Source organism: Paroedura picta, chromosome 11, assembly GCF_049243985.1.
Source record: "Paroedura picta isolate Pp20150507F chromosome 11, Ppicta_v3.0, whole genome shotgun sequence".
Taxonomy (NCBI): Eukaryota; Metazoa; Chordata; class Lepidosauria; order Squamata; family Gekkonidae; genus Paroedura; species Paroedura picta.
In genome coordinates this window covers 22066634-22081291 of record NC_135379.1, presented here as the reverse complement: position 1 = coordinate 22081291, position 14658 = coordinate 22066634, and the positions used below count along the sequence as shown (strand labels likewise).

The following is a 14658-nucleotide window of genomic DNA, read 5'->3' as shown; positions in this document are numbered from 1 at the left end:
ACAGGGTTTTGTAAAATCCTGGGGTTTCTTAATGGCCCTGGAAGGGTTTTCCAAATGGGTGGGAGAGCCAGTTTGGTGTAGTGGTTAGGAGTGCGGACTTGTAATCTGGCATGCCAGGTTCGATTCTGCGCTCCCCCACATGCTGCCAGCTGGGTGACCTTGGGCTCGCCACGGCACTGATAAAACTGTTCTGACCGGGCAGTGATATCAGTGCTCTCTCAGCCTCACCCACCCCACAGGGTGTCTGTTGTGGGGAGAGGAATGGGAAGGCGACTGTAAGCCGCTTTGAGCCTCCTTTGGGTAGGGAAAAGCGGCATATAAGAACCAACTCTTCTTCTTCTTCTTCTTAATTAATTTTAATATATATATTTTTAATTTGCTAAACATTTCACAGGTGACATGACTATATATGGCCATGCTGATCTGCCCCACCCCCAAATGGCCAATGATGGGCCTGGAGGGAGTGAGAAGGGGAAAGGTCTCAGGTGGGCATGTACAAAGCTATGCTTCCCAACCATATTCTGCACAATCATGCCCCTTCTACAGTCTCTTGAAGCCTGGATACTGTTTCAAGGGTTTCTCAATGGGAAAAAAGTTGTGAAAGGTTGGGTTGGAATATAAAAAGACCCCTATTTGATCACACCACTGGTCAATGTAGTCCAGCAGCCTGTTTCACACAGTAGCCAACCAGTTAACCTGGAGGGCCAACAAACAGGGCCTAGAGTCCAAGGCCTCCCCCTGTTGCTGCCACCTAATACTGTGAGGTTTACTGCCTCTGAATATGGATGTTCCCATTAACCACCGTGGTAACCTTTGTCCATGAATCTGCCTAACTCCCTTTAAAGCCATCCATGCTTGTGGCCAACTTGCAAGGTTGCGTTGGGAAATTCTTGGAGATTTGGGGGTGGAGTCTGGGAGAGCAGAAGCTGGGGAGGGAGCTGATAAAGCAATGGAGTCCACCCTCCAAAAATGCTGTTTCCTCCAGCAGAAATAACCTGTGCGGTCTGAAGATGTTATTCCAGGAGAACTCCAGGCCCCACACAGAGGCTGGCAACCCTACCGTCATGGCTGGCTGGCTTTGACATCCCGTCACCTACTGCATTTCTATTTTATGTTGCTCCACCAGTATGTTAGTGCACAGTTTCAGGTCTTTACATTTCATTTATTCTTAACATTCAAAATACTGCCATAAGCTTACAGGGAATAAACTTATTGTATTTGCTGATATATGACAGGAATAAATACAGCTTCTAGTTTACAAATGTACCATTTTGTATGTCAACAATAAATCATGCAGGCAAATAGTGCATCCATCTTGTATAAACAGATCATATAAATGCAGTATAAAAATAAGGTATTTAAAAATTCGACAAAGGAGAGATACTGCTCAAAATGACCCTCCACTAGTGGCCCTTTTGTTCAGGGCTGACCTTGGGTAGGGTGCAGTCCTTTAAGATGGCAAAATGTCCACCAATAGCCCATTAAGATAAAACTACATCTTCCAAAGTCACCTCCAAAGTTCATGGGAAATTTCAGCAAAGGACAAATGTTAAAATGGCATCATTGTTCTCAGACAACAATTTTAAATGTCTTTTATGTATCTTGCAAGTGTTACATGGGCTCGAGTTAATTTTGCTCCAGTGTCAGTAGCATAAAGGATGAGATGTAGAAATGCCAGAAGCTCGGGAGAAGCCCAGGAGTTGAAGCAAATAAAATTTAGGAATGTATGGTGGTCGGGCTGCATCTTTAATAAATGTTTTTCTAAAGCAAAATATAATTAGCATGCAACATAATGCAGTTTGCCTCCTTCAGGTCTTCTGTGGGCTTATAAACAAATTCTGCCAGGGGTGAAGCAGGCTAGCTGTGTTAAGCAGATGCATTCGCCAGGCACATGTTAAAATGCACCAAAGACATTAAACTGGAGCAGGTGCAAGGATTTTAATAGAATGAAAAAAAAATTGCCAATTTGCCTTCTGTGGATGTTGACAACAATGAATGTGTTTTATTTAAAACACTCCACATTGAAAAGTGCTCCTTAAAAAAAAAGACAACAACAGCTGAGGAGCTAAGACAGAACAAACATCACAACACAGCCTCACAGTCAGTACTAATCGCTTTCTTGACATGCTCTCACAAAAGATGGCCAAGTGGCATTTTCACATCCTTGGATTTAAATTATGTGGGAGAGCAGGAATCAGGTCTAAACAACTGGGGGGGGGGGTTGACTTCAGTCTGCCAACCTCTGTGTCATTTGTGCTCTATTCTTCTTGACAGTTGGCTTCATGCACAAAACCAAATGATTTCAGGTTTTTTGTTTTGTTTTTCTTATTTTGCCTTTGTTGCTTCTGACAGTGGTCACCAAGGAATGTTACACAGCACACAAGAACACTTTGGATGAAATCCATACACTCTTAAACCTGCATAATTTGCAAGTTTGGAGTGGGAACCGGTGGCTGACCCAAGTGAGGCTGTGTCCATCATTTTGAATTACCAGGATGATCCCCTCACTAATGAGAATTCGACTTAGTTGTAAAAGGATACAAGAGCACATCTGCCCTGAGCACAGGAGTGGATGGAGAAACGCTGTAAGAGGAGCTCAGTCAGTTTACACATATAAAAGCACTGCAGATCTGATCAAAGTTTTGCTTTCTTCCCTTGGTGAGAACTACATGATGGTTTTGTGGGTCACTTTCCTTGGGAGGACAGAGAGCTGAAGGCTGAAGGGGTCCCTGTTATAATATGCTCTTGACAAATGTGAGCCCCAAACAAGAACTACAGGGATATTGGAGCAAATCCCATGCAACTCTGGTTAGAGTCAAACTAGTTCAGTGTACCTCCTCTCCCATCACATAAACTCTGTTTTTCATTTTGTCCCACTCCCATAAGCCACTTCCCAAAACTACTGTAGGACTTTTCTTCCTTTCTGTTGGACAGGTGCATGGCTTGGCAAGAACAATTTGCTCAGTCTTTCCACTAGGACAGGTGGGTATCTGGAAGTTGCATCTTAAGCAGCTTCTAAAGAAGAGCTGCCCCCAAGCCCATTAGTGTCCACTGAGAATCATCTTGCTCTCTGTGGTGATGGAAAGTGCCACAAGTCACAGTCGCCTTATGGTGACAGGATGGAAACCCTCGGGTTTCTAAGGAAGAGACAAACAAAGCTGGCTTTCTTATTGCCCATCTCTGCACAGCAGTTTTGGACTTCCTTCATGCTAGCCAGGCCGGACCTCCTGCTTTGCTGCTGCAATTTGACAAGACTGGGGTAGCCCAGGCTATCCAGATCAGGGATTACCATCTGTGGCAATATGATTCTGTCAATCGTTAATGTCTTTGTCTTCTGAGCCAAAACTTTGGGCTAATTTCTATTGCCACCATTATAAAGATGGGATACTGAATCAGACAGGCAGAGTGTCTAGGACTACAATAAGAATTCCTTGTTTAATGCTCTGTTTTCTGGATTCCACTAGATTTCCTGTACAGAGAGCTGGCACATCATAATAGCTAGACCAGTGGACTGAGACATGAGAAATTCACATTCAGCTAACAATGGGATAATAATCACTTGCCTTGCAAGTTTGTTATGAGGCTAGAAATGTAGATTGGTGCTTAAGGAAGAAGCGCAAGATACTGATGTCATTTTCTAATCAGCAGGGGCTAGACTCTTGAGAAGGAAACCCCTTGTATCTTACCACAACTTCCCTCAATGTGCTTTATGGCAGGTTTTACAGCGGTTTTGCAGTACTGAGAATCAATGAGAGATGAAGTTTTTCTGCAGTAGCCAGTTTGCTATTTTCATGAAAGATACAGGAATACAAGATGGAAATAGTTTAGTGAGGTTTAATTGTTTGCTTTTGCAATTAACATTTGAATTCTCCAGGCAATTTTGTAGTTTTCCTAGTTCAACAAAGAAGAAGCTTTTTGTGCTGTTCCTACAACATCATCAAGCCATAATCTCTTTTCACACTATACTCTTTTGAATTGAGGAAATTTCAACCAAGAAGCAGAAAAGTAAAGAAGGTAGGGGTAATTCTAAACTTGAACATTTAACAAATCTTATGCTGGCCTTCCGAGGTCGGTAAAATGAGTACCCAGCTTGCTGGGGGGTAAATGGTAATGACTGGGGAAGGCACTGGCAAGCCACCCCATATTGAGTCTGCGAAGAAAATGCTGGAGGGCGTCACCCCCAAGGGTCAGACATGACTCGGTGCTTGCACAGGGGAAACCTTTACCTTTACCTTATGCTGGCCTACTGGAGAGAGGCAATGGAATGTTGTACTTCCACTTTGAGGCTCGACTACATGCTCAGAAATACCATTTCCAAGACCACCATGAAATCCACCTGTTATTTGTACCTACTTAGGGAAAGAGACAGAAGTAACTCCATAAAATGTCAGTCTTCAAAACAGTCTTTTAAGGTGACATTTTAAATTGTCTCAGACTGTAGCTGCATTTCATTTACATTGGACAAGTGAGTTACTGTATGTGATTTAAATACTAATTGACTCTCATTCTTGTGTGTATTGACATTTAATGGCTCCATTACTGTGACAGAAGAGTCTGTCTGCCTTCAGGAAAGACTCTGTAGCTGGGCTGGTGGAGGGGGAGCATTCAGTAAAAACTGACTCACAGATCAATGTGCTGTGAGATATTTAATGTCCAAGTCTTCTCTTTAAATGCCCTCACAAATCTAAATCAAACTCACAGAATGTCAACATTCTGTTCTGATTATGGAAATATTATTTTTTAATTGCTGGACACTCACGGTCACCTGAAAAGACCTTGGATCTGAAATGTATATTGAGTGAATACAGTCTGTATTCTGTATTCGTATATTGATAGCCATCTGAAGTCACTTACTACTGGCAATAGTAAACATGGCCTTTTTTGTTTGCTCATATTTTTATATCCTGTCTTTTCTCCCTGGTAGGGGTCCACAGAGACTTACAATGTTCCTCCATTTCTAGAGCTGCCAACTCTGCATTGGAAAAGTCCTGGAGGTTTGGAGGTGGAGTCTATGGAAGGTGAAATTTGGGTAGTGAAGGACCTCAGTGGAGTATGCTGCCATAATGTCCATCATTCGAAGCAGGCTTTTCCTCCATAGGAATGTATTTCTGTGGTCTTGAGATTTGTAATTCCCGGAGAGTGAAGAAAAGGAATGCAGGGCTGGTTTATCCTACAGCACATGTAGCACGTGCTACAGACCCCACACTTCCAGGGGCCCCATGTGGTGCCTTCTCCCCATGGATTGGGGCCATAGCCTCTCTCCTCCCCCCTTTTCCCTCTTTAAGGATATTAGGAGTGGCACCCCTTTCCACTGGGGGATCCCCTCTGCCCCCAAGTCTGGCTGCTCCCACTGCAACTGCACTCTGCTAGGGCCCCACGAATTCTTAAACTGGCTCTGGTGCTATGGGCCCTATGAGTCTTTAAACCACTCCTGGGAACAGTTGCTTTGTCTTGGAATGGTAGGTCTTCATCCTTCAACTTTCCCATTTTGACCACCTGGAGACTGGCAACCCAGCCCATGTCTATTTTATCCTCACTACAACAACAACCCTACGGGATAAGTTAGGCATGACTGGCCTGGGGTCACCCAGAGGTCTCCTTGGCAGAGCAGGGATTCACACCTCGTTCTTCCAGATCTTAGCCTGGCACTCCAACCCGCTCTAGCACACTGGCCTGATGATAGCACAGGAACCTAAACAACCTGTGACCAGTTTATAGATTAATGTGTACACCATGGAACAGTGAAGCCTTTTACATTCTGCTTTTAGCACCTAGCAGGAAGGGATCTATTTTTAGCCTTTAAACAAACTTGAAAAGGAAACAGCCCCAAACTATAATGATTTCTCAGTTCCTTGTGTTTCTGAATGTTGCTCTGGCTTCTTGGTAACGGCAGTGCCAGTCCTAAATAGCGTTACACTCTTCAAAGACCATTAATTTCACTGGATTTCAGAGAATATATATCTGTTTAGGATTGTACTGTTACTTCCCTAAATATGGACTGTGTGGACCCTTATAAGAGGCAGCCCTGTGCTTTTAGAATCTGATTGCTGTTATAAAAGTGGCTGTGTGTGTGTGTGTTTTCAAAAAACAGAATTCTAATGCTAAAATGAAAAGTTGTCATTGATTTAAAGCACTTTAAGATGACGATGATGAAACATTATGACTACTGGAGTAATTTTGTGTTTATAGCTAATAGTTTAATAGTTACAAGCAATTTTAAAAGCCACAGTAAAATGGAATCAAGAGAAGCAAGGATGACAAGTTGCAGAAAAAAACTTTTACATTTGAATATTAGGACTTGATGATCTGAAAACTGACCCACCAGAAGTTCAACACACATTAGAATAATAATAATAATAATAATAATAATAATAATAATAATAATTATAATTATAATTATAATTATAATTATAATTATAATTATAATTATAATAATAATTATAATTATAATTATAATTATAATTATAATTATAATTATAATTATAATTATAATTATAATAATATAATAGGCAATCATAGGGGTTGATTATTAATAGAAGAATTGGCTTTTATACCCTACTTTTCACTGCCTAAAGGAGTCTCAAACTAGCTTTCAATCACCTACCCTTCCTCTCCTCACAACAGATACCCTGTGAGGTATTTATTTATTTATTATATTTATATACTGCCCTCCCTGAAGGCTCAGGATAGTTCACATAAAACAGAAATGATACAGATGACTTAGTTTAACAGTAATAAAGTGATAACAACAAGCAACATAGAACAATAGATAATCTGGAGAACATTAAATTATATTTACGCATACTGATAGCCCAGTGGGTTGGGCAGAATTGTAGTAGGTGCCATGGGTGGGAGGTTCAAGAGGTGAACCAAATGCCTGGTGGAGATAGGTGGGGCGGAGAGAGCTCTGACAGGACTGTAACTAGCCCAAGGTCATCCGGCTGGCTGCATGAGGAGGAGTGGAGAATCATGTCTGGCACACCGGATTAGAAGCCACCACTCTTAACCACTACACCAATATGACCTCAATCCAGAAAAGTACTGGCATTTCTCGAATGATCAGTGAATTTTAAGATTAGGACAGGTATTAATGGGCAGGAGCTGAGAAAGCATTGCTTTAATACTGCAGAGTTTGAAGTTAATGGACTCAGAAGGGTGTAGCTCTGCTTAGGACTGCACTGCAAGTCAGCTATAAAAATTGTACCAGATGGCAGCACTATTGGACTGCAGTCAAACAGCTAAATTCAAATCCATTCCTATGCAACCCTGTTGGTCTACAGTCAAACAGCTAAATTCAAGTCCTGTAGCACCTTAGAGACCAACAAGATTTCTGAGGTGTAAGCTTTGGAGAGTCAAAACTGTCCTTATACAACACTTCCAAGGGATAAGCTTTCAAGAGTTTGAGCTCCAGTATCTGACGATGGGCACTTTGACTCTTGAAAGCTTTCAGCGAAAATCTTGTTGATGCTACTGGAGCTGAATCTAGCCATAAAAATGTTTGTATATTGTGGTGCCATGTTGTGATTCCCTTAATCTGAAGATATAAACCAGGGCTTTGTGAAACCCTGGGGTTTCTTGCCGGCCCTGGAAGGGTTTCCAGAATGGGTGGGAGTTAATTAATTTTTAATACATTGTTAAAAAAATGTTCATTTATTTTTAATTAATTATTTTATTTATTCAATTTATTACCTGCCACTATTGGGAAAAAATGTCTCATGGCGGGTTAAAGCATAAAAATAAACCCCAACAAGATAAAAACATGAGAAGCCACAACATAATCCAATGGTGAGAAGTAAAAGAATATGGCCACTCATTGACTGAACTGGTTCCATTTAGTTTACTTCCATCTTCTGATACTTTCCAAAACAATTCATTCAGTCCTCCCTAATAGGCAGCATGTTTCCCTCTCTTCAAATGCCTCTTCTGATTACTTCATTCATTTCTTGTCATGGTCAATTCCCTGAGGCAAAGGACAGAGTGATTCATTTGAACATGGGCGACAAAGATTGAACACACTTATTCCTCCTCCTTTAAAGCTTAACTGGGAATGTTTTCAAAGCTTGCCATAAATCTAAGAGCTGTTTCAACATGTTACCAAATTCCTACACAGAAGACACTTCTGTGTTAGCACATATATAGATGGTCACATGAGTTTTGATCCATGTGTCCTTGGATTTCAGAAATGCTGACAGCATAAAGCGGTTTTCCCTTGCTAGCCCAGAGGACAATAATTACATGTGTGATCATCATATATTAGGCATAAGAAGTCATTTTTGGAATATATCAGTTGGCCTCATAATCTTCAGTGATGGTTTTTCAAAGCATTTTTCAGTCATCAAAAGGGCTACATGTAGTATGCTGTCCCTGTACATGCAGTTCCAGTACATATGACCGTGGTGACTGAAAAAAGCTTATATAGGTTTATCATTCGACAACATTAGTGGCCTCTTTTCCCATAGGTGAAAAATGAGCCAACACGGCATAGTGGTTAGAATGCAAAACCAAAAAGGGAAACCAAAACCCAACCTAACCAGAAAAATTCAGAACCCAAAGGTTGAGCCTCAACATTATTATGCAAAATGCACTCAGCAAGCCCTTTGATTTTATACATGAGCGCATTTCTCATAATTATTTGACCACTGAGGAAGACCCCTTGGGGTCAAAACGCATTTGGTCCATTCTAGGTTAGCCTATTCCATGTGTAGTTAGAAACGTGATGTTTTTTAAATTATGATGACTATGTTTAAAAATGCTGAACTACTGCACTTTATGTAAGAAATATCTGAAAATTTTAAAAATTATTTTTGCAGCTCAACCTTTATGTTCCTACATGTAATGGTTAGAATGTATGACTAGGATCCAGAAGCCCCCACTCTGCTATTAAAGCTCCCTGAATAACATTTGGCCAGTCTGACCAGTCAAGCAGGACTCTGAAGAGGTGAAATATAAATATTCAAAGTAATTAATTAAATAAATACCTCATAAAAATGGAGGCGGGGAGGACTATGTTGTCACTTTGTATCCCAATTGGGAAGAATCAACACCTGAAATTTTGCCCACTGTAATCTAGCCCCCAGAATTTTTGCCACTGCAGCATTCCTTATTAACCTTTGTTCTATAACCTTTCATTGTGGCTGATTTGGCTATTGCTAATCTCATTGCTAGCTGCCAGCATTCTTATGTGCATTCTTGGGCCAAGAATGGGTCATCAGCAGCCATCTTAATCAGCTGGAAGAAAGGGGATAGTTTTAGCAAGTAGCGATCTTAATCAGCTGGAAGAAAGGGGGTAGTTTTAGCAAGTAGCGATATGATGGTGGCATTAAAATGTTTTAAATAAATATAACACAATACATTCCTTGTAGCTGAATAATCTATCCTTTGTCCCCAGTGTAAGGAGCATACAATTAATACCAGACATAGTTTGCATGGAGAGTCTGGAAAGCTTAAATGGCTCCTGGTTGACCACCTCCTCCCATTTTTTCCAGCCCACTAGTTAAGATCTGCTTTACTAGTACTATTCTCTGAGCTGTTGCCCTCACAGGTAAATTAGGTGGCAACCAGAAATTGGGCTTTTTCTGTAGTGGTGCCTTGTCTGTGGACTGCTCTTCCTCTTGGGGCTTTGCCAGGTACCTATATTACTTTATTTTGGGTGCCAATCCAAAACAGTTTTCTTTACCCAGGCTTTTAATTAAGAAGTTGATCTGATCTTAAAAAATTATTGTGTTGTGTGCTTTAGTCCGAAAATTAATACATTAATTTAAAACTGTTCAATTACGGGGTTGGGGATGGATTTTAATTTATTATGTTTTGTTTTTTATTGCATTATGTTTTATTGTGTTATTTTGTAACCTGCCTCAGGCAAGTTTTCCAGAGAGGCAGAATACAAATTTCATAAGGGGATACTTGACAGCTGGGCATTCATATTTTAAATATTTCAATCCTTTCATTTTAATTGAGCTTCCATCCTTTTCACCTGTTTTAGAGATGATTACAGTGCTTTTGGAGGGGAAATGTAGATATAACTCATTTTGCTTATGCAGCTGCGAAGGTTGGATCACTTATATTCATTCAGGGTTTTATGAGTTAGATCCAAAGGTGTTTTCCACTCAGGGAGGAAACTTCTGCTCATGGAAAAAGTGCTTTCAGGAGCAAAAGATGTCTTCTGGGAGCAGAAGATTCTTCCATGAGATGAGGGATACTTTTGGCTTCAACACTTATGTTTGTACATTTGTACTCCTAGCTGCAAATAGATGCTTCATATGTTTTAAACTGCTATGACTATTGGCTTGTCCAATAAAGAATGACTGACATACAGCACAATGAAATTGTCCAGGTTTAAAAAAAATGCAAATATCTACATAAAGAGAATAATGGGCAAATAGTCAATTGCTGACAGCAGTTAGCTGAAATCTTGCCCTTCTACTCACTGCCTGACCCCTCTCTCTCTCTCTCTCTCTCTCTCTCTCTCTCTCTCTCTCTCTCTCTCTCTCTCTCTCTCTCTCTCTCTCTCTCTCTCTGTGTGTGTGTGTGTGTATATATGTGTGTGTGTATATATATATATATATATACACACATATATATACATACATACAGCATGCACACACACACACACTATTTCAAACTAAATAGCATTATGCCAGTTATAGTTACATTACAATCTACTTGTTTATGTATGTAGTGAGGTTAAGAAATCAATTATTCAAAATAAGAGATAAATTAAAATACAGAGGGCAGTAGGCTCTCCTGGAGGCTTGTTAAGAATGCAGGTTAGCATATATAGTGATTTAAGAAACCAATGTCCTTGTTAAGTCCTGGGGATTCTGTTGTTCTGTTGTAATAACTTGCATTTCCACAGTCTCCCTATCCATTCTGTTCTTAAAGTGCCTTTGTAATTAAGCAGCTACTATAGCGTGACTAACATTGATCTATACAAATCTCCCTGTGATATTTCTTTTTGAAGCTTATTTGGTGTTTAAATACATCCTGTTATGCTGCATCAGGTGAGTGCTTAAATGTCTATATTTTATTCTAGCTGGACTTTATTCTACATTTTCAATATATCTAGAAAGACGCTTCTCAAACCAGTGATCCTATAACAATTTTATGTGTGGTATGCTGGCTCAGATCTCCTTGACAGGGCACGCGAGACCCTGACACATTAGCAACTGCAAATACTTTACAGAACTCCCATAAGGGATCAGAGAAAACTAACTGGATATACAAATCTAAACAACTACTTCCTTGATGCTTGCTTTTGGTATTATGTTTAGCTGAGTTTATACAGTATTATAAATAGCTGAGTTTATGTGGTATTATATATATAGAACCATATAAAATTTCCATTTGCATGCCAAGTAGACAGTGATCCTGCCAGTTTTCATTATAGTAGGAGTCCAAAAACAGGGCTGTCCAAGATGGGGAGACAAAATTCTGGGGCCTCACCTAGAACCGCCAGTCATATGATTTGTTTTCAGATGATGTTTGAGTTGAATCAGGTTGGTGTAAGGGAGAGAGGGAATCTTTATCTGGGGTGTCATGGGGCAGTCAGCAGCCCTGGTGGTAAACTCCAGTGAATGGGTTGGATCCTATGCTTCCTCCTATTTCCAGAAGCAGAACTTTTGTTCACACAAAAGCCTCGTGCAGAATGAATGCTACGTTGCACTTCATGCTGTTCCTTGAGGAGACTGTTGCCAGACATTGGCTGGCAACCGGAGGAAGGGGGCAAAACAGAACAAAAATGCAAAGCCAGTCCATCTTCTAAAACCGGGGTAGTCAACCTGTGGTCCTCCAGATGTTCATGAACTACAATTCCCATGAGACCCTGCCAGCAAATGTTGACAATGTTTAAATTGTTTTGTGTTTTGCTGCTGGCAACTGATGTTTTACTTGGGTGTTTTGATTATGATTATTGATTTATTTTTATTTTAAATAATCTGTCTCGATCTTTTTGCACAATCTGTCTCGAAAGCCTATTTTGGAAGTGTACATATAGAACAAAATATCCATTTATCAAATGGGAATCGTATGAGTATTTCTTCTAGTAACGTTAGCTCTGTAAGTCTTTAGGCATATTTTCCCTCTATGGCTTCCTCCCTCTTTTTCCTATGTTGAAAAATATTGTTGGTTGCTAAAAATGGCTGGTTTAGCAAAATGGCAGAGCCATTTTCACATTAATAACTCAGTTCCAGCTGCTCAAAAGACACATGAAAATGAAGGTAGCAGATACCGTCTTAATGATTTAAGGCCAAGTTTAGATTTGGTTATTCAAAGCATACTCAGATCTTAGCTAACCCCTCTTTTGATTTAGCAAACTACAATCTGACAGATGAGGATTTGCAGGACTTCACAAAGCTTTCATTTTTCTTACTCCTTCACAGTGACAGGCCAAACCCAGAAATATTGACTGGTGTTTCTGAAAACTTTGATGGGCTTGAATAAAATGAGATGTGAAGCCAAACCATTCCTGGACTGGGTCTTACAAAAACTGAACCTTGAATGACACTGTGCTTCGCACAGTCCCAACAGCCTCTGTTTTTTCATCTCTGCTTAGGGCTAATTAATTTGCATACCTAATAACTCACTTCCAGCTATTGAAAGGCACACGAAAATAAGGGGAATGGAACCCAAGGTGAAACCACAAGTTAAGCTGCTTATGATATAATTTAATTAGGTGCCGCTGCTCTTTCTCTTCCAAATTCCAACTTACAAGGATGGAATTGTTAGGTACATTTTTCACATTGAGGTTCTGAAAAGTTTATTTTGACCTGGCAAATGATTTTAAAACTGAGGAAAAGCAGGTCGACCAGGGGGAGAAGGGAGTACAAGAGGAAGTATGCAATGAGCTTGTTATCTACACGACTCCAGTGGACAAAGAACTGGTGTGAATTTCAAGACCAGGGCCTGCATTAAATCAGCAGAGTTGGCAAAATCAGGAATGACATGGTTTACCCCAGTGGTCTAGGCTGAGGAGCATATCTTGGAAACTGCTGTATCAGATTCTTGTAACCTATTGGCTCAGCCAAAGTCACATGTGAAACTGAGTTAGAAAGGAAGGAAGAAACGTATTAGCTCGCTTTTTCCTCCGTCCTCTCCTTTATTTTATAGTCTATGACTAGATTGGGCTATTTTTCTAGCCTCTGTTGTCGAAAGGCACTTGCAAAGAGAGCAAAGTGCTTCTTTGAGCTTTAAACATATTGGTGTTAAACCCTCTCTGGACTAATTGTCAGAACGTCACTGTTGAATGCCTGGGTCTCCAGAACATGTTATATGTCATTTTGCCTATGCACCACCCACTCATGCACACCTTCTTTCCTTCCTCCCTTGGCTTTGAAAACTGGATTTTCTAAAAAGGAACCATCATGAGAAATAATGTTTTTTTTTTTTAAGAGGAGCGATTGACACTGATACTGATCTGCCTGTCCGATAACAATAGCTGTCATTGCCTCACATGGAACATGTGCCCCCGGGAGTTGGAAGAACAAAGGAGCCCTTAGTGAAGATCTGCAGGCCATGTGCATCCTCTCATCCCCATGGCACCAGTCAGGACCCACAAGCCATTTTTCTCATATGCCACTTGAATGGATAAATGTGGGGCGGGGGGAGGGGGAGTGTATGTGAAACAGTTTCATTTAGAGAAGGACTTAAGTCCTCTTTCTTCTTTTGCACTGTAGTTTTTCTTCTTCTTACGCTCGTCCTTTTGTTCAAAACCGAAGAGTCAAAGTGAGTGGAGGGGAAACAATTTTTAAATCATAATTTGTGCTTGTTCCCAGGCTGTGCACCGTTCATATCGAAGGCATGACTGGCCTGCTGTCGCACTCCATTAGAGTGGGTCTCCAGCACAGATGAATACATTCTGCCCTGCCCATTGCTGAAAATTTACTCACCAAACACGACAACAGTGAGGTGTGAAAGAAGAAAGAAGTGATGGGACAACAGCAAAAACAGCACATTGATCAAAGGTCTCAGGAACATCCAGGTCTGCAACCAGGTGGCAGAGTATTCATTAGGAACAACAGTCCCCCTGCAAGGGATCAGAGGGGCCAGTTGGACAAATGGTGTGTCTTCAGAGTTATCTAGTTCGGACAGGCCAGGGACACCCCTTTTGGTACACTCCCAAGCAGGCTGCAAGAGGTGTTGATACATATGGATGATGAGTGGTTGAGAGCTATGTCCATGGGGGTCTGTCCCCGAAATTATCCCCCTGTTGGGCATGGCCACCACCATCAGGGAATCTAGAAGAATACTGTGTTTGATTGGTAATAAATCTTATTTTTATTTTGACTTAATGTGTTCTTCGTATGGTTGAATCCTAATTTACTACATATCCAGCGCTTTGGGTTTGTTGTTTATTACTGTGGTTTGATTTTTACCTGGAGAAACCTCATTGGACATGGTCTGGGGATAGGATTACTTGACACCCAGAGGAAAACTGGGGGCAGGCAGGGATAAGGGGGCGTGTCACAGCTGGGAAAACTACAGTAATGTCACACTATAAACTTGATGGCCATTTTTATTTCTCCCACTGTCATTCTGAGAAATCCTATTAACATGTCAAGTTAACACACCTTGCTACAGTTCTACAGACCAAATCCTATTTTCTTGAATATTGATTGTTCCATCTTACTAATTGTATTGTATGTAATCTGTCGTAAATCCCAG

At 40.7% G+C, this 14658-nt stretch overlaps 1 long non-coding RNA gene across 2 annotated transcripts; it reads left to right on the top strand.

The window, feature by feature from the left end:
* Positions 1–3868: 3868 nt before the first annotated feature.
* LOC143820880 (uncharacterized) lies at positions 3869–14239 on the top strand. Of its 2 annotated transcripts, XR_013225580.1 has the most exons (4): positions 3869–4014; positions 4925–5018; positions 8811–8938; positions 13770–14239. It is a non-coding gene; the product is annotated as an uncharacterized LOC143820880 (long non-coding RNA). The 2 variants fall into 2 exon arrangements; XR_013225579.1 differs by lacking the exon at positions 8811–8938.
* Positions 14240–14658: the final 419 nt, after the last annotated feature.